Source organism: Panthera uncia (assembly GCF_023721935.1).
Source record: "Panthera uncia isolate 11264 chromosome B2 unlocalized genomic scaffold, Puncia_PCG_1.0 HiC_scaffold_24, whole genome shotgun sequence".
NCBI lineage: Eukaryota > Metazoa > Chordata > Mammalia > Carnivora > Felidae > Panthera > Panthera uncia.
The window spans coordinates 79869566-79892688 of NW_026057580.1; the positions used below are offsets into that span (position 1 = coordinate 79869566).

Consider the following 23123-nt stretch of genomic DNA (forward strand, 5'->3'; position numbering starts at 1 on the left):
AGTGCACAGGATCAGAGCTGTGTAGAATGGTCTGCGATAAATGCCACTTCAGTCATTACTTTGTAATTCTTCCAAATACGTGCCTCTTGCCTGACACAAAAAGTGGTGGGCTTATTTTTGAAATATAAATGACCTACTTTAATGTTATTCATCATGTCTGTGCTAAAAATCTTTTTCTTCTCATACTGGTCTTCTTAAGGGTCTAAAGTGCCGGCTTATACTTCTACCTTTAATATAGAATGACTTCATAGTTTTAAAGTAATTATAAACTTACTTTTTTGCTTCTTTGTGGAATACACATCTTCAGCTTCTGGTGTATACAAAAATATGAAAGTAAATAATTTGTACATTCACAGCTATTAGACAAATATGTAGCTATTAGACTAAAAATGTCTAAACGGTTGCACAATATGAAAGAAACAGGAGCTAATTCCCTCTTTATAATATATTCTAGGTTCTTATTCAGATTCTATTCAATCTCTCACCCTAAAATTGATAGCTAAGAGCCAGTAGCAGAAGAGGAGCCAGTGGAAGAAAAGAATGTGGTGTTCAATATGTACTTGTTCAAACAGGAACACTGGTCCTGATGTGTTGGATGTTGGTGGGTGAGTGCTAGCAGATGCACATATTCTTTTTCTTAGAAGAGGTCTTTAATGTTTAAAGTTATAACATGTAAGAGTGAGTGGGCTAAATAATGAATATTTCAAAGTAATTCTAAATTTAAAAAAAAATTTAAGGTTTATTTATTTTTGAGAAAGAGAGACAGAGAGACAGAGTGCAGAGAGAGGGAGACACAGAATCCGAAGCAAACTCCAGGCTCTGAGCTGCCAGCACAGAGCCCGACACAGGACTCAGGCTCACAAACCATGAGATCATGACCTGAGCCAAAGTCATATGCCTAACTGACTGAGCCAGCCAGCCTCCCCAAAGTAATTCTAAATGTTTGAGGGACTTAAGTTTTTAATAATCATCTTTGCCATGAAAGAATGTCAGCAGACTGGTGTCCTGTATTAGTCCCTTTTCTCATCTGGCTCATGGATTTCTCTACTGTAGTGATACGTGCCATGTATTTATCTAGTGATGGATAAATTGAAGCTATCTAGTTGAACCCCTTTATCTAGTGTTCACATTAACTGGTGTTCACATTTGGGCTTTGGGGGGTTTCTTGTAAAACCCTGAAAGGTAACAAAGATGTGAATGCATGTGTCTTTCATCAAAAGTTAGGTTTTAGATTTCATCAAATTCTAAATATGTTCAAAGACCTTTCTTCTCAAAGTGTGATCCATATTCCAAGAGTTTCACTGTTACTTGGAGATTAATATATAAAGGTAGTTCTTAGGCCCCAACCCACATTTATCCCATTTTAAAAAGATTGTCAGATTATTTATGTATAAAATGATTTGAGAAGCAATTGTCCAGAAGTCAAAAACATGTTAAGAGTTATTGTTCTTAATAATTCAAGTTTTCAAAAAAATCTAAAAATTAAGTATTCGAAAACATATCTTAGGACAAGTGTAAATCATTTCCTAAGACTCAGGTGTCCATTTCTTTGTGTCTTTCCTCAAAACACTATTTTCTATACTGGTAATTAATTCTGGGCACTGCTATAGTACATATATTTTCATGGCAAGAACAACTCTTACACAAACTCTATTGTTTATAGGCAAGTTTGGAAGTATAATAGAAAATATCTATTATATAACATGCCACTCTAGGGACTCTGGAAACCCTTCAGTAAAAAAAATAAAATAAAATCAGTTGAAACTCTTACAATACAAATAAAGAAATTTAGTCCTGAAAAGACTTGCTCAAGATTATGTATCTAGTTGTGATATATTTTTCTGAAGTTTGAGCTTTTCTTTCTTCCTTTTTCCATCTTTCCTTCCTTCCTTCTTCCTTCCATTTCTTCCTCCCTCCCTTCCCTCCTTCTTTCCTTCTTTCCTTCCTTCCTCCCTTCCTTCCTCTAGCCATTGCTGTTAGTATAGGCAAATTGTTTTAAAATTTTTTAATAAAAATATGTCAACTTCACCTTTAAACATTTATGTGGTTCTCTTTCTATCAAATAACACCCCCATTCAATTCAAAAATAGTGAAATGATGGTTTTGAAATATTGTTCCTGTAAGCAATTGGACAATAAATGCATCTAATATTTACTTTTAAATAAACCAGTGTCTAACTAGTGCCTTCAACATGTGAAGATATGCATATTTTTTCCAAATAATGTAAAAAAGCGGTTTGTCTATAAAATGGGTCTGCCATCTAAATATTACTTAGGAAAAGCTAAAGACTAAATCAAGAATAGTTAAATAAAACAGACAAAACATCATAGCCTTAAGAGAAAACTCCTAAATACACTGAAGACAACAAGTTCACCTTCAGCTTTCTTTGAAGCCGGTACATCTTCCAGATCTTCTCCTAGAGAGTAAAGAAAGGACACATCAATCCATGGTCTATTTTCCAGCTTTCCCAAAGAAGAAATTTTGTATTTAAGGTTTTTGAATCATAAGATCTATTACTCTGCGAACTCAGCATTTAGTGTCTCTATGAACAAGAACTTCCTGACAAACAAGGCAACTTCTCTGACTTGGGGAGAGGGTGGGGGGCAATGGATACCGTATCAGGCTGTGGTTAGGGCTGACAAAAGCTGGCTATGATAAGAAGGACCTGCAGTGACGCTCCCAAATGTGGCTCTCCTCCCTGACTCCTAACACTCCTTCCCCAAACTACCAACACTTCTGGAATTTAGGACATTGGAGATAAATACATAAGCTAGATCCTGAGAAAAATATCCGCCAGCATATTTTATTAGTGGACTGATTAGATTTTAGTCTTTTGATGGATAATTGTAGAGGCAATTAAAAGACACTTTAAGTTGAACCAAAGCTCAAATACACAATGACTCTTAGCTTACATTATGTAAATTACTTGCTATTTGGTGTACAGGCACATGTGGAATAATGTGGAAGATTTTTAAGTCAGAGATAATTCTAAGAAAATATAATTAAATGATCTTTAAATGTTCACATCAGTTTTTTAGCATTCTTAATGATCTGAAAGAGGGTCGGTTTTCTATTATTTATTCAGATTTTGCATACCAGCTGCTCACTAATAAATAGAAAAGGGGTAAAATAGGTCAGTATGCAAATTTTCTCTAATAAGAAAGAAATGTGACCTTTAGAAAGAGATGTTATTATGTAAAAGAACAAAATGGGAAAAAAGAAAATTACGACCACTTTTTTGCAGCAAATATTTTTAAACTACTTAAAAATTTTAATTTTTTAATTAGCAACTTTGGTGAAAAAATTCTCATCAGGACTTGGAGGCCAAGACTGAGACCCCAAAACAGCTGTTTGTTTGTTTTTTTCCTTGTCAGGCTGGAGCAGAGTTTGAACCAGGAAAGAACCTCTCCAGCTCTGGCCATAATTTACTCTCTACATCTGGGTCTCAGGTAAATTGGTTGCAAACTGGCTTCACTTCATCCAAGGACCTAGTTCAGGGCATCCGTGGCTTCCTTGTGTTGAGCGTCCCTTGCTCCTGATGTTGGCAGTGTCACTTAACTGTGGACTGGAGCATCCATTTGGGCTGGAGCAGTGAGTTACTAAAATTTCACCCTGATTAGTTTAGAAATATTTAAATACAAGCTTAACTCAGTTAAATGCTGGATTAAATGACCATGGTCTGAAATTGCTCTGTTAGCTGCCATGAATAAAGAAAAGGCATAAATGGGTACATGATATTTTGAAGTAACTTAACTATATTTTTAAAATGATGTCAGAGTTCTTAAAAGAACCAAATGATAGTTACACTTTCATTGTGTAGCAAGAATCTGCTAATTTTTATGGAGGATGTTTATAAAAGTAAACTAATGCAAGGTTCTTGTACACAAGAAATACAGATTTTATTTTTGAGGATTATAGCACACATAAGCCTAAGATGTTTATGCTCTGGATTCATTTGTTATCCCTGGAGAAATAAATATGGGTAGAATAAAAACCTGAGCTGCTTCTCTTTTCCAAATTCTGTATTCTGACCCAGCATAAACTAGCTACGTGATAAAAGCTGGCAAGAAGTGAGTCATATGTCAATTGCTCAAGCTAACCGGGAGAACAGAGGCACCAGAAGGTAAACCGCAAGCCTAGGGCAGTTGCTATAGAGATGCAGTCTCTGTGTAAGCAACTTAACAGCAACAGAAATTTACTGAACTAGGAATAATGAATGTACCGCAATTGTCACTGCTCAGAATACAAAAAAGAAATAACACACTTACAATCCATTTACTTGTATAACTTGCGCATTGATTAGGTGAGTGGTGGTTTGGATAAAACAAATACTTGACTCTAAAAAGGTATAATAATTACCATAAAAGATGTATCAACATGTACCAATGGACTTTTAAGAAAACATTTTATGAAGGAAGTTTAATTTATTTTTTATTTTTATTTTTTTCCTTGGAAGGTTTATCTGAAGAAATACACTTAAGATCAGATGTAGAAGAAATAAAGAAATAGCGATATATAATAGCCACACCCAATTTTGGAATCAAATAGGACAGATGTTTCAATTTCTTGCTAAGTTTGCACAAGAATAAGGAATGTGATGTTTTACTTTTGTCAGTTTTTAGGGTCACGTCAGTGCAGATATCCCACTCTAGTCTGAAGAATAAACAATTCAAGATGCTAAAAGTGAATAATTTGATATTTGTTGCCTTAGAGTTCTCTAAGCTGAACAGTGCAATCTCCAAGCCAAACAGGGATGACAAACGTTCCTAAGCCTAAGGACAATGACTGGAAAGCAGAATCAGATGATTTAGAGGCCTTGGGATTCTGTGATAATCTGAGTGTACCTGCATCTTATTTGTGAAAGGGAAGGGAAGGAAGAATTATCCACAACTCATCACTGGAACATCATAGCTATTAGAACATCGATTTTTAAAAAGTGATTTGTATACTTTGTATAATTTTAGAACACAATGAATTTTATTTTCTGCATATGTCCCTTAGTAAACAGTATCTTTTCATTAAAAAAGGAAGTCTAATTTAAAATCGGTCCTTTGAGGGTGCCTGGGTGGCTCAGTAGCCCCACTTCAGCCAACTTCAGCCCAAGCTGAACGTCCAACTTCAGCCCAAGTCATGATCTCACGAGTCCTGCACTGTCAGCACTGAGCCTGGAGCCTGTTTCAGATTCTGTCTGCCCACCTGGTGCTGTCTGTCTCTCTCTCAAAAATAAATAAAATAGAATGGGTCCTTAATATAGAGGGAAATATGACCGAGGGAGATGGCAAGTTTCAAGTGAAGGCAATCATATGAAGAAAGACTAGATACAGCAAAGAACAGAAGAGATTCAAGGAGCAGATGGAATTTTGAGGAGGGCAGGAGAAGTGCATCTGCAAAGGTTAGAAAATGTTATTTATCATGTGGAAAGATAGATGTCAGGCTGAACATTCTCTACTCAATGTCCTAGCCAGTGAAGGTCATTCAAGAAGGAAATCATGTTCTAATGTACTTTGTAAAAATAACAAGACTAGAATATGAGAGAATGGATTCAGAGAAAGAAATTGGAAATGTATTTTAATAGTCAACATAAAAACAATGATTTCTGCAATTGGAAGTCACTGACAGAGTTGAGTATAAATAAGGCTTCATAGGTACAATTAAATAGGATTGAGTACATGTGAATGCAAGAGATTATATAATAAGGGATACCTTAATGCACTTTTTGAGTTTGGAAGAAAATAGTGGTGCCACTCCCAGCAACAAGGAAATCCTAGGAGGTACTCATTAGCTGGGGGCATCATAGGAAATTTAGTTTTCTTTAGTAGGTGTTCTTATTTTAAATCTCTTATATAGATGGAGCAGAGAAGGGTTAAGTGTTGTCCGAGGTCACAGAATGAATTAAGTGACAGGACTGAACCATGGACCCCAGTCTACTTGGACCAGAACCACTTGAATGAGGATTTATATTTATTTCACAAATAGTATAAATGTTATTCCTGTTATGTTCCAGCCACTGTTCTAAACACTTTATAAATGAGAACATATTTCACCACCTTGGAAGTGGGTACTATTCCTATTCCCATTTTGTAGGTAGGAAAATTGAAGGCTAGAGACTCAAGATCCCAGGGCTAATTAGTGGGGAAACCTGGGATTCAGACTCAGGCATTTTGGCTTTAGAGATTGTGTTATTAATCACTGTGCCATTCCACCTCTAGAGGCTGGCCTCCCAAACTCAGTTCTCTCTGATTTCAGAACCTATGCATTATATTGCCAGCTGCATAAACCATGAACTTGTGCAGAGCGGAAAGGAAAGAGTGTCCCTCTTCTAACAACCCATTTTCTTTCTGGTGGGATCAATAGAAGAGTTACTTATCTGTATTTGAAAATGATAATAACAATGAAGATGAAAATATATCTTTTCTGTTTGCCTAAACACTGTATTTTAGGTAACCTTATTCTAATCAATTAAGAATGAAAATGTTATCCTGACTTTCAAACAGTAGATTTCATCTTTTATTTATACAGAAACTTAGATTCCAAAGGAATCACAAGTATTAATGACTCTGTCCTCTTATCTAAATCAGACTTCTCCACGATAACAGTCATGAACACACGAGAGGTCTTGTCTGTGTGGCTACCATTTCAATCTTTTTAACATGCTGGTGTCAAAGTCTGGCTTTTGTATAACTCTTTTATACTTACGAAATTACAGCTACAGACACAGAGGTTCTTAGATAGCTATCTAAGAAAACAATAAAATGATCATGATAGGCCTAAATTTTGTATTTTCAAGTAGTGCTTGGTTTTTATCATGAAGTAAAGGAACTTCTTCCTTGTCTCAATTCCATAATCTGCTTCATATCATGTAAGTGTCTGTTCCAACACTTAAATTTACGTGTGTGCGTGTATATACATATATATATAATTTTATAAATTTTATAAAATATATAAATATATAAATATGTACACATATATGTACATACATATTTATATATAAATATGTACATATTTATATATGTGTGCATGTGTTATTTAAAAAAATATTTTTATTAGTTTTTTTTATTTTTGAGAGGCAGAGAGAGACAGAGCATGTGTGGGGGACGAGCAGAGAGAGGGAGACACAGAATCGGAAGCACGCTCCAGGCTCTGAGAGGTCAGCCCAGACCCCGATGTGGGGCCTGAACTCACGAACGTGAGATCATGACGGTAGCCGAAGTCGGACGTTCAACCGACTGAGCCACCCAGGAACCTCTGTGTGTGTGTGTGTGTGTGTGTTATTTTGTCATCAAGTATAATGCCCTGAAAAAAAAAATCAGAAATTCTCTTTGTCCTTTGCTTCATAGTTTTTGCTGAGCTCTAAGACTGGTCTCCAGCCATTAATCAAAAACAGAATGAGAGCAGGATGGGACTTTAGGAAAGTTCAGGAGATAAGTCTTTGTCTGCATGGAGTCAAAGGTAGCCTTGGTTCTATGAGGCTGAAAACAGATACAACTTAAAAAGCCAGTATGTTGACAGTAAGGAGACTCATGTGTGTGTGTGTGTGTGTGTATGTGTGTGTGTGTGTGTGTGTGCATGTGTTTGTGTGTGTGAGTGTATATAACATTAATACATATGGATATATATATATATATATAGCATCAATATGGACAGTAATTAATATTTGGCTGACAGAAATTCCAAGAACAAAGAAATGTGGAGTTTAGCTGCAGTACCAACAGTTATTATGATGTACAATTACATGTATTTATAAATACATGGATTTAATATATGAATTAACAAATTTTATAGTAAAAATGACAGATTTATCATTCTCAACAAACAATCTTATCTTGGTTCCATTTCTTATTCTCTATAAGGGTGTTCTCAGATTTTTGGTTACAGAATTTTTAACAATCTTAAAAAATTAAGGACTTCAAAAAACTTTTGTTTATGTGGATTACATCTATTGATAATTAATGTAACAGCAATTACAACAGATATTGTTTTTAAACATAAGGATTCTCAAGCAAACAGCTCTTTGGCTGAAAGAGCGATGACTTTCTCACATATCATTTAGCCTTTGGAGAATTCCACTGTATGCTCATGAAAAAACGAGAGCAATAAAGGTAAATAGTGTTTGAATATTATTATGTAAAGTGTTTCAGTTCACCTGAAAGGGTTTTGGAGACCCTAGGGATCCATAGACTATTACATTGAGAAATGCTACTTCAGATGAAGAATTCTATCTCTACAAAATAACCAACATTAACAAAAGGAAATAATTAAACATAAACCTGTCAAAAGGAAAGGTAATTATTCAAAAATAAGTTTATTAGCCATATATTACATATGGCTGTATATAGATCAAAGTATTTGAGAAAACAAGAGAGTAAATGTCACCTTTTGAGAAAAAAAAAACAAAACATTTTATTTCTCTAACATGGGGACCAGTAAAATAATGCAAGATATAAGCAGAACACAGACAAAGCAAAACTGAATTCTTCAAATTAAAAATTATTACAGAAGAAATATCTGGTATGCACTTTCACCTACCATATATATTTTATGGAAATATATATAATAGCATATAATAGCAACCATTTGCCAATTAACTGCTAATATTGCATTAAAAGAAAAATTTTAAACTGAGTTGAAATATACAATGAATGTAAAATTTTTAGATTTAGCCTTAGATATCACTTTCTTTCTTGTTTGCTTGCTGGCTTTCTTACCTTCTCTTTTTCTCTCTTTCTTCTTTTTTTTCTATATTAAAACCGTCCCTTCTAAGTTTGGATAACTGTAATAAATTTAACAACACTATCACACATATGTATGTTAATAAATTAGAAACATATTTACAGTGGTTTCTAAAGGTTGTTGGAATCTCAGTTTCTTCTTCGTATAAAGTGTATAAATTCATCATGTGTATTTTATGATGTCTCCTATGTGTTTGTAACATAAAAATGTCTGAAATTGAATCAGTAATCAAAAATCTCCAAATAACCAAAAGTTCAGGACCAGACAGTTTCATAGGCGAATTCTACCAAACATTATAAGAAGAGTTAATACCTAGTCTTCTTGAATTATTGAAAAAAAAAAAAAAAAAGAAAAAAGGAAACTTCCAAATTCATTTTATGAGGCCAGTAACACTCTGGTATTACTCAGTATTACCAAAGTCAGATAAAGACACCACAAAAAAAAGAGAACTATAGGCCAATATCTCTGATGAACATAGATGCAAAAATCCTCAACAAAATGCTGGCAAATGAATCCAACAATACATTTAAAAAATTATTCACCATCATCAAATGATATTTATTCCTAGGATGTAAGGGTGGCTCAATATTTGCATATCAATCAACATGATACATGCCATCAATAGAGAAAGGATAAAAACCATTTGATCATTTCAAAAGATGGAGCCTTATGTACAAGAACCAAATTATGGAGGTAGCCCGTGTCCATCAATAGATGAGTGGATAAAGAGGAGATGGTATATATAGATGTGCAATGGAATGTTATTCAGCCATAAAAAAGGAATGTAATCTTGCCTTTTGCAACAACATGGATGAAGCTAGAGAGTATAATGTTAAGTGAAAGAAATGAGTCAAAGAAAGACAAATACCATAAGCTTTCCCTTATATGTGGAGTTTAAGAAACAAATGAGCAAAGGGAAAAGAAAGGTGAGAGAGACAAACTGAGGACAGACTCTTAACTATAAAGAACAGATGATTACCAGATGGGAGGTGGGGGGGGATGGGTGAAATAGGTGATGGGGATAAGAGTACACTTATCTTGATGATCACTGAGTAATGTATAGCATTGTTGAATCACTATATTGTGCACCTGAAAGTAATATTACACTGTATGTTAACTCTACTGGAATTAAACTTAAAAACTTTAAAAAAGACCAAAGTAAGAAACATTTTCTAAAGGAATTTAAAGTAGAAAGAGTGATGTATGCAGCAGCAAAAAAACTTTTTACAAAAGTTAGGCTGTAATTGAAAATAGCATAGAAAAAAGAAACCATTGAATAAGCAAAAAATAAAATAAAAATGTCAAAATATAAATACATTTTTATTTTTATTCTTTTTTAAAAATGTTAATGTTTATTTTTGAGAGAGAGACAGATCATGAGAGGGGGAGGGGCAGAGAGAGAGGGAGACACAGAATCTGAAGCAGGCTCCAGGCTCCGAGCTGTCAGCACAGAGCCCAACGGAATCCACCATGAACTCATGAACTGAGCTGCAGTCAGATGCTTAACAAACTGAGCCACCCAGGTGCCCCTAAACATATTTCTTAAAAGATTAGTTTAGTTTTACAAAGTGAATGCCACCTTAAAGTTTTCTTGTAATTTATTCGTTTAAGAAATAGCTACTCTTTCAGCAACAACAATGACTACAATGAGCTCTTTTTCTGTGCAGGTGCCCTACAAGGTACTTTACATTTTCACTTACGTCTCATAACACACTAAAAAATAGGTGGAATAGCTTCATTTTACAAGATAACACTGAGACTCAGCATATTTAAAATGTGTTAAGCAACACATTTTTAAAGTATTAAATGAAGGTATAAAGCTGAATTTCTTGAGCTTCTAGTCCCTTAATCTTTCAATTAAACATTCTATTTCCACTTTCAGAAGAAAAGGACGATGCTACCTAGAAGTAATTTGCAGTCAAGTAAAGAAAATGGACAAGTATCCAAACAAATATAAGATACTATGGGTTGCAAGGTAGTATATAACAATCATCAAAACAAGCGTGAGATGTTTTCAGTGGTGGTACAATCACTTCTTCCTACGGACGTCAAATAAATTTTTTGGAAGCTATCCCATGAGAGATTGACCATGAAGGATCATATAACCAGAAATGGGAAGAAAAATACAGGAAAAAAGAATGACAGTATCAAAAGATGGAGGAAAATTAGGAACATGGACATGAATTGGTTTGGTATCTCTTATAGGTATACACAGTGATTATAGAAAAAAGACATAAAATGTAGTTTAAGACTGAACTATAGAGGCTTTAGATCCTCAAGCTAAGATGTGTAGAATGTATTCTAAATTTTCCATGAAGAAATATTGAACACTTATTATCTAAATAGCTTAATCAATTTGAAGTTTTGGAGAACTTAATTTATTAGTAGATGTGAAATGGAAGAATGACAGAAATCAGAAAGGGACCTGCTGAAAAGTCACTGCAATGATTCAGAGGAGAAAGAGCAAAGCTAACATGACTTGACAACTGAATTAGAGCCTGACAAAAAGACCGGTGATTACGCAAAGTAGAATTTGAAGGTTATGTCTACGTGACTAAAGAATAGAAATCATGTGGCAATTCCCTTTGGGATTTGCTGGGGGGTTGAGGGATAAAGGAAAGAAGGGGGAATAAGATAGGAAGGTCAGTCGTGAGCCTGTGCAGACAAAGAGTGATGCTGAGATTTGAAAATGTGGGACCAGAGTTGATAAGGCAGGTTAGACTTCAGAACACCTTGGGGTCTTACCCACAAAGAGATAGATAGCAAGGTGGAAGGGCCCTGCTGGGGAAGAGTGTGAAGAGAGAAAAGAAAGTTGACAATGGAAGAACCAATCCTCAGGGCGGGGTGTGTGTGTGTGTGTGTGTGTGGAAATAGCAGAAAGATAATGCTGAGAAAATATCAGACTGAAGAAAACGGAGTCTGATATTATGAGAACCAAGAGAGGAAAACATCAAGAAGGACGAGAGCCCAACAACATTGAGTGCATCAGAGAGGTTGAGAATGGGCGAGGGGTGAGAGAAGGTAATTAAGCTCTGCAATTAGGAGGTCTGGGTTGAGATTTAAGTGAGTTATTTGAGGACAGTGTCAGAGGTTAATGCTCAGCTTGCATGAAATAAAAGTCTGAGGAATTTGGTCAAGAATTGGTGGGAAACTTATTGAAGAGGTGTAACTGTAAATGAAAGCAGAGCAAAAGCACAACTTCAGGAAGCAGAAAGAGCAAGGGAAATTTTTATATGCCAGAAGAGTCTGAGGATATTCGCAGGTGAAGGGAGGAGGGCTTCTTAGAGCGAGAACTGAACATGCAGGATGGTGGAAGTCGGCATCAAGGAGAGGCAAGAGGGGTGGAGTCAAGGAGAAAACATGGAATGATAAATCTCAGGTGAAAAGCAATGCTTCGTCATCTGAGCATGAGAATGTAAGGGTGGTAAAATAATGGGAAAGGTTAAAAGAGACTGTAATTTGGAGAAAAGAAAAATTTTAAGGAATCCACATGTATGGCATAGATCATGAATTTCATTTTTCTTGTTTTAAAGGTAAATTTTCCTGTGTAGTGCCCAGCCTGTTCTGTGTACTCTTAGCAAACATGATAAATAAATAAAAATGACCTAAATAATGCAAACATGTGTACCAGCAGTTACTGCATGTTTATTTCTACCAGCAATCTATTTTGATTTGTGTAACGTTTCAAGAAATACTTGTAGGTAAACATCTGCGATCCTAAAGCATCGACACATATGTAACTTTGCACGAATTTTTGTTTTCATTTTCACTCCTCCTATTTTATCTAATTCACTGCATCACTTTGACTCTGTAGAAATATCAAAGGCTTAAAATTATTTTCTCAACTGATTTGATGAATCATGTGTAAGTGATTTGGTGCAATATTACATTCTAAGAGTTAACATTTTTTTCAAGAACTCATAAGAATCTGCTGTAGTTCAAAGCAGCAGTTGATAGCCAGTTTATTTTAGTTTTTTGGTGTGAAAGCCTCCTTTATGCAGCTATTATTTTAAATGATCATGAGTTTTAAAGAAAACTAACTACTACACTGAGCAATATCCACAGAATTCTCGAGATTGACCTCCGGGGGTAATAAAGTATGCAGAGACAGTTCACATTTGGAATGTTGCACACAGTGAAGCCAAGGGTGTTCAATAAATGTATGCAATCCTTTCTGAGTGTCTGTCCTGTCACTCTGAGGATAGGACACAGCTGTCTTGAGGGCCATGTCAGAACAACTTAACATCACCAATAAATGAATGAGGCCACATTGCTGGTACCCAAAGACTAATAATCAACAGTGACAAACATTTCACCAAATGTGCCTTATACACAGACTTGCTCTGAGGTCTAGCAGAACCAGTTATCAGAGAGAGTAAGCAGGGCAGCTGTCCCTATTTAGAAGGCTTCAACCAAGTTACTGCTCCATTCTTTTTCTCCTGAAACAAAATTTCCATAAGTATAATCACCCTTGCTCTAAAAAGTGGCATTGTTTTAAATCCACTCAAAAACGAGTGAGATGTTTTTTCCCATTATGATTTTTTTCTTATTATGGTATCCATTTTGACACAAAAGCTTAATAAACGAAACCTGTTCCTACCCAGGAAAAGTAACACATTATCATGCCATAATTATTACCATCAATGTCATCCTCATTCCCATGGATGCCAATTAATAAATACTTAATAGACACCAATTATTATTTATGCACCTTCTATTTTATCTTATTTATCTCTACCCAGAATTTCTATGAGGTAATATTATTATTATTATCCACATTTTATTATAAGTTTTTTTAGTATTTATTTTTGAGAGAGACAGAGCATGAGCAGGGGAGAGGCAGAGAGAGAGACACACAGAATCTGAAGCAGCCTCCAGGGTCTGAACTGTCAGAACAGAGCCCAATGTGTGGCTTGAACTCACAAACCATGAAATCATGACCTGAGCTGAAGTTGGATGCTTAACCAACTGAGCCACCCAGGCACCCCTATTATTATACACATTTTCAAAATAAGACTACTAAGCACAGAGATGTTATGTAGATTTCCCAAGTTTACACAAATTTTAAAACAGTTTCCCTGTTATCAGCCACTACCCAATGATAACATCTGTATTTCTATCATGAATTTGGTGATAATTTGTTTTTAACAACAACTACATTGAAGTTAATATTCATTAGCATTCCATTCCAGCAAGTGATCTCCAATAATATTCCATCCCAACAAGTGTCCCAAAACAAAACAAAACAAACAAGTGAGTCATCGTATAAAATGATGCTATTTAGGAAAAAAACATATGTCCTAATATAAACTTTAACCTAAACACTATAAGAAAGCATATTTTTCTTTTTCAAAGGCTTGTGCATATTTGTATTAACTAAGAATGGATTTTTTAAAGAAGATAAAATTTATATTTCTATGATTAAGGATTGTATAAAGTTTTAATAATAAATTTTATACAATTGCCCAGAACTAGAACATCAGAGTTTCACTTTTTAATTTAAGCAAGTAAGGCATGAATCTTGTTAAAACAAGGTTTGGGGATAACATTAAAAAAACAACTCTTGGACTCTAATTCTGAGAACACGATAGACAATATTCGCTACAAAATCATACTTTTTGTTGAAGTGCTGGGCTCAGAGGAGACAAAGGAAACTTCCAGAATCTTTCCTTCTGTTGCAAGAGGAGAAAAAGAACACCTGCTGATTCACGAACGGTGAGGTCACCCTGTGGACAAGTGCTTATAGTAAAACAAGAACTCAAAAACTAAGTGTGCAAGGAGCAAAGTAGGGGTGCATAGGCTGTGAGCCTTTGTTAAGCCAGAGATGGTGGGACAAAAATATAAGTTCTCCAGGTGATTTGGAGAAGATAGCAACAACACAGTATTTAAATCTCCTTCAAATCCCCTTGTAAAAACAGAGAGTGAAACCCAGGGACAATATTTAAAACAAACTGAAATGAGCCCTAGAAATGTGGACTGAAACAATCAGAAACCTACCAGGTATTAGCATCTACGGAGAAGGAAGGAGAGGAAGGCAATAGGGAGTCTGAGAGACACCCCAAACAGGAAACCCCCAAACAGCCAATAGGCATTTTCTGAAAAGTGAGTAATGACAACTTGAGATCATCAGCTGAACCTGGGAAGGGCTTTGCCCAGTCCCAGAGCAGGTAAGCATAAAGGGTTCACCACGAAGTGTGAGTGCTGGTACCATCTGGTACCCTGTGACCCCTGGGGAACTTATGAGCCAGGGTTCACTTGCAGGACAGAATCCCACAAATGGTAAGACACTACTAGGGGTGGAATAAAAGTTGAGCAAGATAGGGACAATGGAGAGAAAGAAAGATAATTTTAGATAAAAGTGAGGGAAATAAAATAAAACTATGAGCTCATAATCAAAGTTCCAATCACAGAAAGAAAAAAGCCTTCATAAGGGAGAGCCTGAAGAAACAACAAACAACACATTTATATCACAAGGTACTTCAGATATTCAATTTTTCAAACTTGAACTTTAATATATATATAAATCTTCTAAGAATTAAAATATGAATTCAAAAATAAGGACAAACAATAGATTATTAAAATAACCAGTAAGATTTGAAAAATAACTATTATAATAAAATATAAATTATAGAAAATTCTCACTGGATGGGTAAAATAACATATAGAACTGAAGAAATAATTAGTGAATGTATGTTAAGACTGATCATATTACACTAAATACATCATAGAGAAATGAGGAGATGAAAAATTAGAAAGAGATGTTGAAAGAAGAAAAATGTGCATACCTAACACATTAATAATGAGCACAAGGAAAAAATAGTAATATTTGAAGAAATAATGGCTATGAATTCTCCAAAGTGGTAAAGGAAAGAAAAATGACTCCATGTGCCCTGGAAAAATTTCACAATAAAAAGAAGCTCTCACTCCATAAACTATAGTGAGTCTGCAGTGGATCAAGGGCAAAGAAAAAATATATAAGAAGACAGAGAGAAAGGATAGATCATATGGAAGGAATGACAATTCAACTGGTAACAGAATTCCTCTACCTTAGTGGAGGAAGAGAAAGCAATACAGTGACACAATGTACTCAAAGTAATCAGAGTGCCTAACTGGTGACCTAGATCTTGTGCTTAGCAAAAGGCTTTCGACAATAAGGATGATTTAAAGACATTGTCACATAAATAAAACCTGAGAACACTTTCCACCAATAGGTCTTTTCTCAAGACGCTTCTAGAGAAGGAGATGCTAAAGAAGTATGATGTTGAAGGAAAAGTCAGAGATGTGAGAGAGATGGTAGCAATGTAACTGAGAAATCTGTAGGTGAAGATAGACACACGTTGAAAAATAATACTAATACAATTTGACATTCAGATTCTTTTAATTCAACTATTGAACAAAATTAGCATGTAAATCAGGTTTAGATGTGATGAAATTTAAATGTAGCATCCTTCTCTTGTTTGGAAGAGGGTTTTTTTTTTTTTTTTTTTTTTTTTTTTTTTAACGTTTATTTATTTGTGAGAGAGAGAGAAAGAGACAGAGTGTGAGTGGGGGCGGGCCAGAGAGAGAGGGAGACACAAAATCGGAAGCAGGCTCCAGCCTCTGAGCTGTCAGCACAGAGCCCTACGCAGGGGCTCAAACTCACAGACTGTGAGATCATAACCTGAGCCGAAGTCAGACGCTTAACCGACTGAGCCACTCAGGCGCCCTGGGGGAGGGTGTTTTATAGTAATTTTATTCTTTAAATGTGCATAGTAAAATTTCAAGGGTCACGGCTGAAGTAAGAGAAATAGAGTGTTGTCTTTCCAGATAGGTAGACATTAGAAAACAGAAAATAAAAATATATTTAAAGGGAAAAAAACACTCAATTTTGTAACGGACAAGATAAAATATGAAGAAGTGTTTAGAGAACATGAGAAATATAAAACACGCAAGATGGTAAGAACTAGACCTAAAATATTAATAATCACAACTAATGTGAGTAGTTGAAATTCATCAGATTAAAAGTGAAGGCCATTGTACTGGATAAAGAAAGAGTAAATTTTAACTTTATGTTATTTACTAAAGAGATATCTAAAACAAAATGTCATGAAAAGACATAAAATAAAAGTTTGTAATAAAAAATTCTGATAAAATACTAACCAAAAGAAAGCTGGAGTAATTGTAATAATATCAGATACACTTTACTTAAAAAAGGTCATTATATGGAATATAGAAGTTACTATGTAAAGATAAATGTTCAATTCACCAGAAAGATACATAAAGCTTGGATAAAATGTATAAAACAGCTCCTAACATAAAAATTGATAAAACTACAGGGATAAACTGAAAATTTTCCATCTTGGAGGAAGATTTTAATATAGTTTATCCAATTATTGATACTTCTATTATTCAAAAAATTAATGAAGATAAAGGGTAAATGAAAAACAATGAATCTTGACTCAATCAATATAGGATCATGCTTCCAACCATTAGAAAATGCACATTATTCTGGATGAAATATGGAATACCTACTAAAACAAATATATTTGTTTGTAAGATAAAGCTCAATGTATTTTAAAGAGGAGAACATTTTCTCTAACCACTATATAATTAAATTAGGCATTGGTTAAAAGAGGATGATCTTTACAATCCCCACAGGTTTGGAAATTGAAAAACAAGTTTTAAAATTGCCATGTAAAATGCTAGGTAAAGAATTTATGTTGATGGAATTAAGGTATTCTTGCAACAGAACGATAATGAAAATATTGCATATAAAAGCTTGTGGGATGTTGCTGAAATAGCATTTAAACTCACTGCCTTATATGCTTATATTAGTAAAGGAGAAAGGTAGAGACTAATAAAATAAACATCCACATTAAGATATCTAAAAATAAACACAGAGGGGCGCCTGAGTGGCTCAGTAGGTTGGGCGTCCGACTTCGGCTCAGATCACGATCTCAGGGTCCGTGAGTTCGAGCCCCGCGTCGGGCTCTGTGCTGACAGCTCAGAGCCTGGAGCCTGCTTCAGATTCTGTGTCTCCCTCTCTCTCTGCCCCTCCCCCGTTCATGCTCTGTCTCTCTCTGTCTCAAAAATAAATAAAAAACGTTAAAAAAAATTAAAAAAAATAAATAAACAGAAAAATCTTAAATAAATTAGGAGTAAAGCAAATATTTAATGATAGTAGAATAGATTATAATGTGTATATTTACAAAGTAATATACTATACAGTAATAAAAAATGAATAAACTTAACTATAACTATACAAAAACACTTATGAATCTGAGAACATACCATTAAGAGAAAATCTCAGAATACGTCCTATAGTTTCATATATATGAAAGACCAACAAGTGATAAAATTAGGAAAAAAAATCAACTTAATTAGTCTTCGATGACATAAATTAATTGATTTAGACATGAATTAACCATTAGAAGACTTTTAGGTTGAATTCAATCATTTTATTCATTAATTTCATTATTTATAAAAGGCAACTATATATAATATCGTCATAAAGCAAAGCATATTTTTCTTGTGTTTAAGAATTTATGAAAATTAGTTCTTTATGTCACTAGATTTTGATTTTATAATTCACAGACTTATTAATAATTTTTCTCAAAACGTGAAATATTCTTTCAAATGGGAATTACATACCTATTAGTAAATTCTGGATTTTTGAAATTCTTGAAAATTTTCAATGCAGGGACATATAATCAATACAAAATAGGCTACACTTTTATTATGATAAATGTTATACTTTAGTTATGTTTAATTAGATTCTTTTAAAAGAAGTCTTTAACATAAGTTATATCAAATGTGTAAATCAAGAAAGGCTATAAGCTTTTACATCCTTGTTTAATTTTTAAGCACCTTGTGCTTAAATTTTAGATAAATGTCCAAAATGGCTTAATTCTGATATCTAAAATATTCACCAAACTGTAATATTGATGCAAATTACTCATTAATATATCATATTTACGTAAAAAGAAAAAATGCAAAACGAAAAAATGAATGAGTATTTTCAAAGTTAAGAAAGCTTTATAAAGCAAATCACAAATGTAAGCTATAAAGGAAGTTGCCTAAAACATGGAAATCCTGGCCAGTCTTGTTTGAAGTGTCCTTAAAAAGTAATTAACTTCTATAAAATATTTTTATTAGTATGTCCTTAAAAATTAAATTCATTATCTTTGATATCAAAATTAGATCTCAGAGGCTTTATGATGATCCCAAACCGGTCTATGCAGATAATTTTGTTGAGTTGCTGATGGGAAAATGCTCATGTTCAAAGAAAAGTGTTATAGGAAAAGATGCTAAAGTTAAATTTCCACATAGAAGCATCTCAAGAAATGTTCTTACTGCATCACTTCTTTTAAAATACTAATTTTAAGGGGAAGCCAACCTCTCTTTACTCAAATGTTGTCTACCAGATAATAAAAACAAAATAACTATGGGCTTCTATAAAATCTTTGTCTTTGATATCCCCACACCCATTGTTATAAATATACTGTCAATGTCTCAGCTACATCAAGAGCCTTGCAATTCCACTAGGTGCTAGTCTTCCCTTGGCACTATTTGCCTTATGATAATGTATGTTTTCAGTCCTCTGTTTTATTTCATATTTTGCCTTTGGGAAACTTCCTGGGGAGTAATGTTTTTGGATGTACAGTTATTTATATTTTTCAGAAAACAATTTTCTCAAAAGACTTAAAATAATATCAAATGGTTGGGCCATTTAAAATTCAAAAATGTATTTATTTTGCTTTTAATTTTTAGGGTAATATATCTTAAATAGAATACAACTTAACATTCCTTGATGTCTTCTTCTGAATTCTATGGAAAGTAAATAATTCATTATATAATTGCCATATCTATAGAAAATATACAGAATGAAAATCAAATGGATATTTAGAATCAGAAAGCTACATCCTTACAAAAAATAAACCCACAAAAGCAAGCATCAATTTAAACCATAATTGCCTATGAATCATGGAAATTTTGATTTTGCAATGTTACTTTCACTGATGTCATAGAGAGATATTTGTGTATTGCTGATTCTTATCAGCATCTTCTTTATGCCTATAATAAAACCCCAGATATTTGAGAATCCAGTCCACTGGGATGATCTCAATCATCTCAAGCAGAGTGAACCAGAATTCAGGAAGAAATACCCCCTTCTGTATTACACTAATCCTTTTCCACACATTAGCACCCTTCCTTCCCAACCAAAAGACCCAGGAATGAAGGGCAGTCTCTGTGCTTCCAGTACCAAAGCAGAAAAGCCACCCAGAAGACAAGACATGCAGGCACCAGCGTGGAGTTAGAGAATGTGCATGCAAGTCTGGGCTCAAAGCAAAAGCTATTTGTGAACCTCTGTTATGAAAGACAAAGAAAAGACTGAAAGATAAATAAGAAGTCTGACCAAAAATAAATACACATGGACATAATGCTGAAAATGGGTTGAGAAAAAGAACAATGAATCTTCAGTTTAAATTATCTTCAGTATGTTTTATTAGATAAATACCTGAAGTTTTTGATGATTGCCTCCAAAAAAGCCTGATAAAAATATGTTCTATAGAAAATATAATATTCATATGCATAGCAACCAATTTATTAAAATGTATCATCTCATGATGTCATTGGACATTTATCTCATATGATCCACAAGAAAAAGTAGACATTTTTTCATCACACTGTCTGTTTTCAGTTACTATTCTTATTTCTCATTTACTTATTTACACTTATTTCTTCCCAACAATTCTCTCCTTTTTACGCCCTTATATAAAGTAAACCACAGTTTTCTGTGGCAGTAGGTCCAAAGTCCTTTGGCCTGCAGGATCTCTACCTCATATTTTAACCTACATGTCCTTACCTCCACTGCTTTCTGACACTAGCCCTTAACTTCAGCTAACTTGTCTTTTAATTGCCCTTATACCAAGTTTTCTTGGTTGCTGACTTTGATATATATATATATATATATTATATATAAATATATATATATAATATATATTATATATATAAATATATATATATATAATATATATTATATATATATATTGGTTTCTGTCCCTGGTTCCTGGCATAGAGTTTCTAAATCCCTTAGAATCTACTAGGTGATAGATTTGCCAACGAGGCAAATGCTTGGTGGGCTCCTGGATGGGGGCTGGTCACCAAAAATACCAAGCCACGATTAGAAACCTGAAACTTTCAGCCCCACTCCCCATCCTCCAGGAAGGGGAAGGGGACTGGAGATGGAGTTTACAATCAATCATGCCTATGTATGTATAAAGCCTCCATTAAAAATTCTCTCAAGTATGGGATTCAAGTATATGGTTCAAGTAAACCCATCTACATACAAGGAAAGTGGCTTACCCCAACTCCACAGGGGCAGAAGTTTCTGTGCTTGGGACCCTTTCAGACTTTGCCCTATGTATTTCTTCATCTGGCTGTTCATCTGTATCCTTTATCATATCCTTTATTATATAATAAACTAGTAAATGTAATTGTTTCTCTGAGTTCTGTTAGATGTTCTAGCAAATAATTGAATTCAAGGGAGGAAGTCATGAGAACCATTGATTTGTAGCCATGTTGGATGGAAACTATGAATAACCTGGGGACCTACTACTTAACAATTGGCAACAGAAATGGGGAGGAGTCTTGTGAGACTAAGCCGTTAACCTACGGGGACTGTGCTAAACCCAGTTAGCGTCAGAAGTGACTGAAATTGTATGACACCAAGCTGGCATCACAGAGAATTTCTTGGTGTGGAAACAAAACAAAACAAAACAAAAAAAACCCCATATATCTAGTGTAGGAAGTGCCTGGAGCGTGGTACTTCTGTAAGAGTGCAGAAGAAACACAGGGGAAGTGAGTTCTTCCTTTACATTTACTTCAGTCTTTTTCCAGTTATTCAAACCTAACCATTCTTCAAATTATAAATTTTGTAATCACTTTCTTCATGAAGTCTGCCCTGACTACCTTTGGGTATAAGGAAAGAGTGTGGAGTGGAATGGTTTCAGAGGGCTTTCTTGAGTATCAGCTGGAAGCTTTGCCCTTGCATCAGTGACACAATTCTGCACCCTTGTTATTCTTCTTTTTTTAAATCCCTGAAGTAAGTCCATGCGGAGTTCTATTATTTGCTGTCAAAGAGGTTCAAATGAGAGATGTGGCAGGTACCACATTTGATGATTGTCTTATACTGTCCTCAATACTCACGATGTAGTGTGTACAGCAGAAATGCTCAAGAAATATTAAGATCTGCTCTGTCCAATGTAGTTGCCACTAACCACATGGGGCTTTGGGGTACTGAAATGTGACTAGTACGAACTGAAATGTGCTAAGTGTAAAACACAGACACACACCACAAGATTTCAAAAAACAGTGTAAACTATCAATGTGTTCTATATTGATACATAATGGAATAATACTTATATAAATAAATAAACATTAAAATTATTTTAACATGTTTCTTTTTATCCTTTTAATGTACTTACCAGAAAATTTAAAATTACATGTGTTGTTCACATGAAATTGCACTAGACAGCATCGATTTAAAATGACTTTTTTAAAAATCAGAAAACATGGGAGGGAAAATTCCTATCTCTCAGAATTTTTAGGAACTTACAGGAAAATTTAAAGTTGTATTGTATATATTTAGAATGCCTTTGGGTACCTAGAAATTGATATTTTAGAGAGTGTTTTCTGAGAACTTTGTCTGTTTATGATATATGAGCTTAGATCCATTCTTAGCTATGTTATTCTTCTCAGATATATAATTATATTTAAGTTAACAACCATTAGAAAATACCAGCAAATAAAACATTATTGCTCAATCATATGTAGTCTACAGCAGATCTTTAGTGATTGAAAGTTGAAGGCAGAATCAGGATTATTTTATTTCATTTTGCTTCAATCACTGAAAAAATTAATGTATTTGAATGCAAGTCGCTTTAATCTTCAGGCTTGAGAACACGATCAGTTATTTCTGTTACAAGTTATTTCAAATAACATAGTTTTTTAAGTTTCAGCATAACTAAGTTTAAAAGTTAAATTTCTATCAGAGGGTTTAGTATGAAATGACTCAGTCTCTGAACACATTAAAAGTATAAATATTTTATGAGTTTCAGCTGGAAATTTATACTGCATGCCAAAGAGAATTTATCATCAATACAAGCAGTACTTACTTGATACTCTTGCAGGTTTTTCTGCTAAAAATAAAATAAAATAAAATAAAATAAAAGGAAGAAAAAAAGTTTTGTTTAACTCAGATAAAATGCAAAGAAATTATACATTGATGGACTACGTGAAACTATCTCACATCTTTTGACTTTCTTATTGCTTAATGTAATGTAAGAATATAACTATTGCCTGAGAACATGGGTCTTTGAGTGTATTAATTGTTTTCATGTGAAATATAATAA

At 34.1% G+C, this 23123-nt stretch overlaps 1 long non-coding RNA gene across 1 annotated transcript; it reads right to left on the reverse strand.

Moving 5' to 3' along the window:
• Positions 1-201: 201 nt before the first annotated feature.
• Positions 202-22909, reverse strand: LOC125938882 (uncharacterized). The gene is made up of 3 exons (XR_007462850.1): positions 22887-22909; positions 2375-2416; positions 202-310 (listed from the first exon to the last, which is right to left on the reverse strand). It is a non-coding gene; the product is annotated as an uncharacterized LOC125938882 (long non-coding RNA).
• Between the last annotated feature and the right edge of the window lie 214 nt (positions 22910-23123).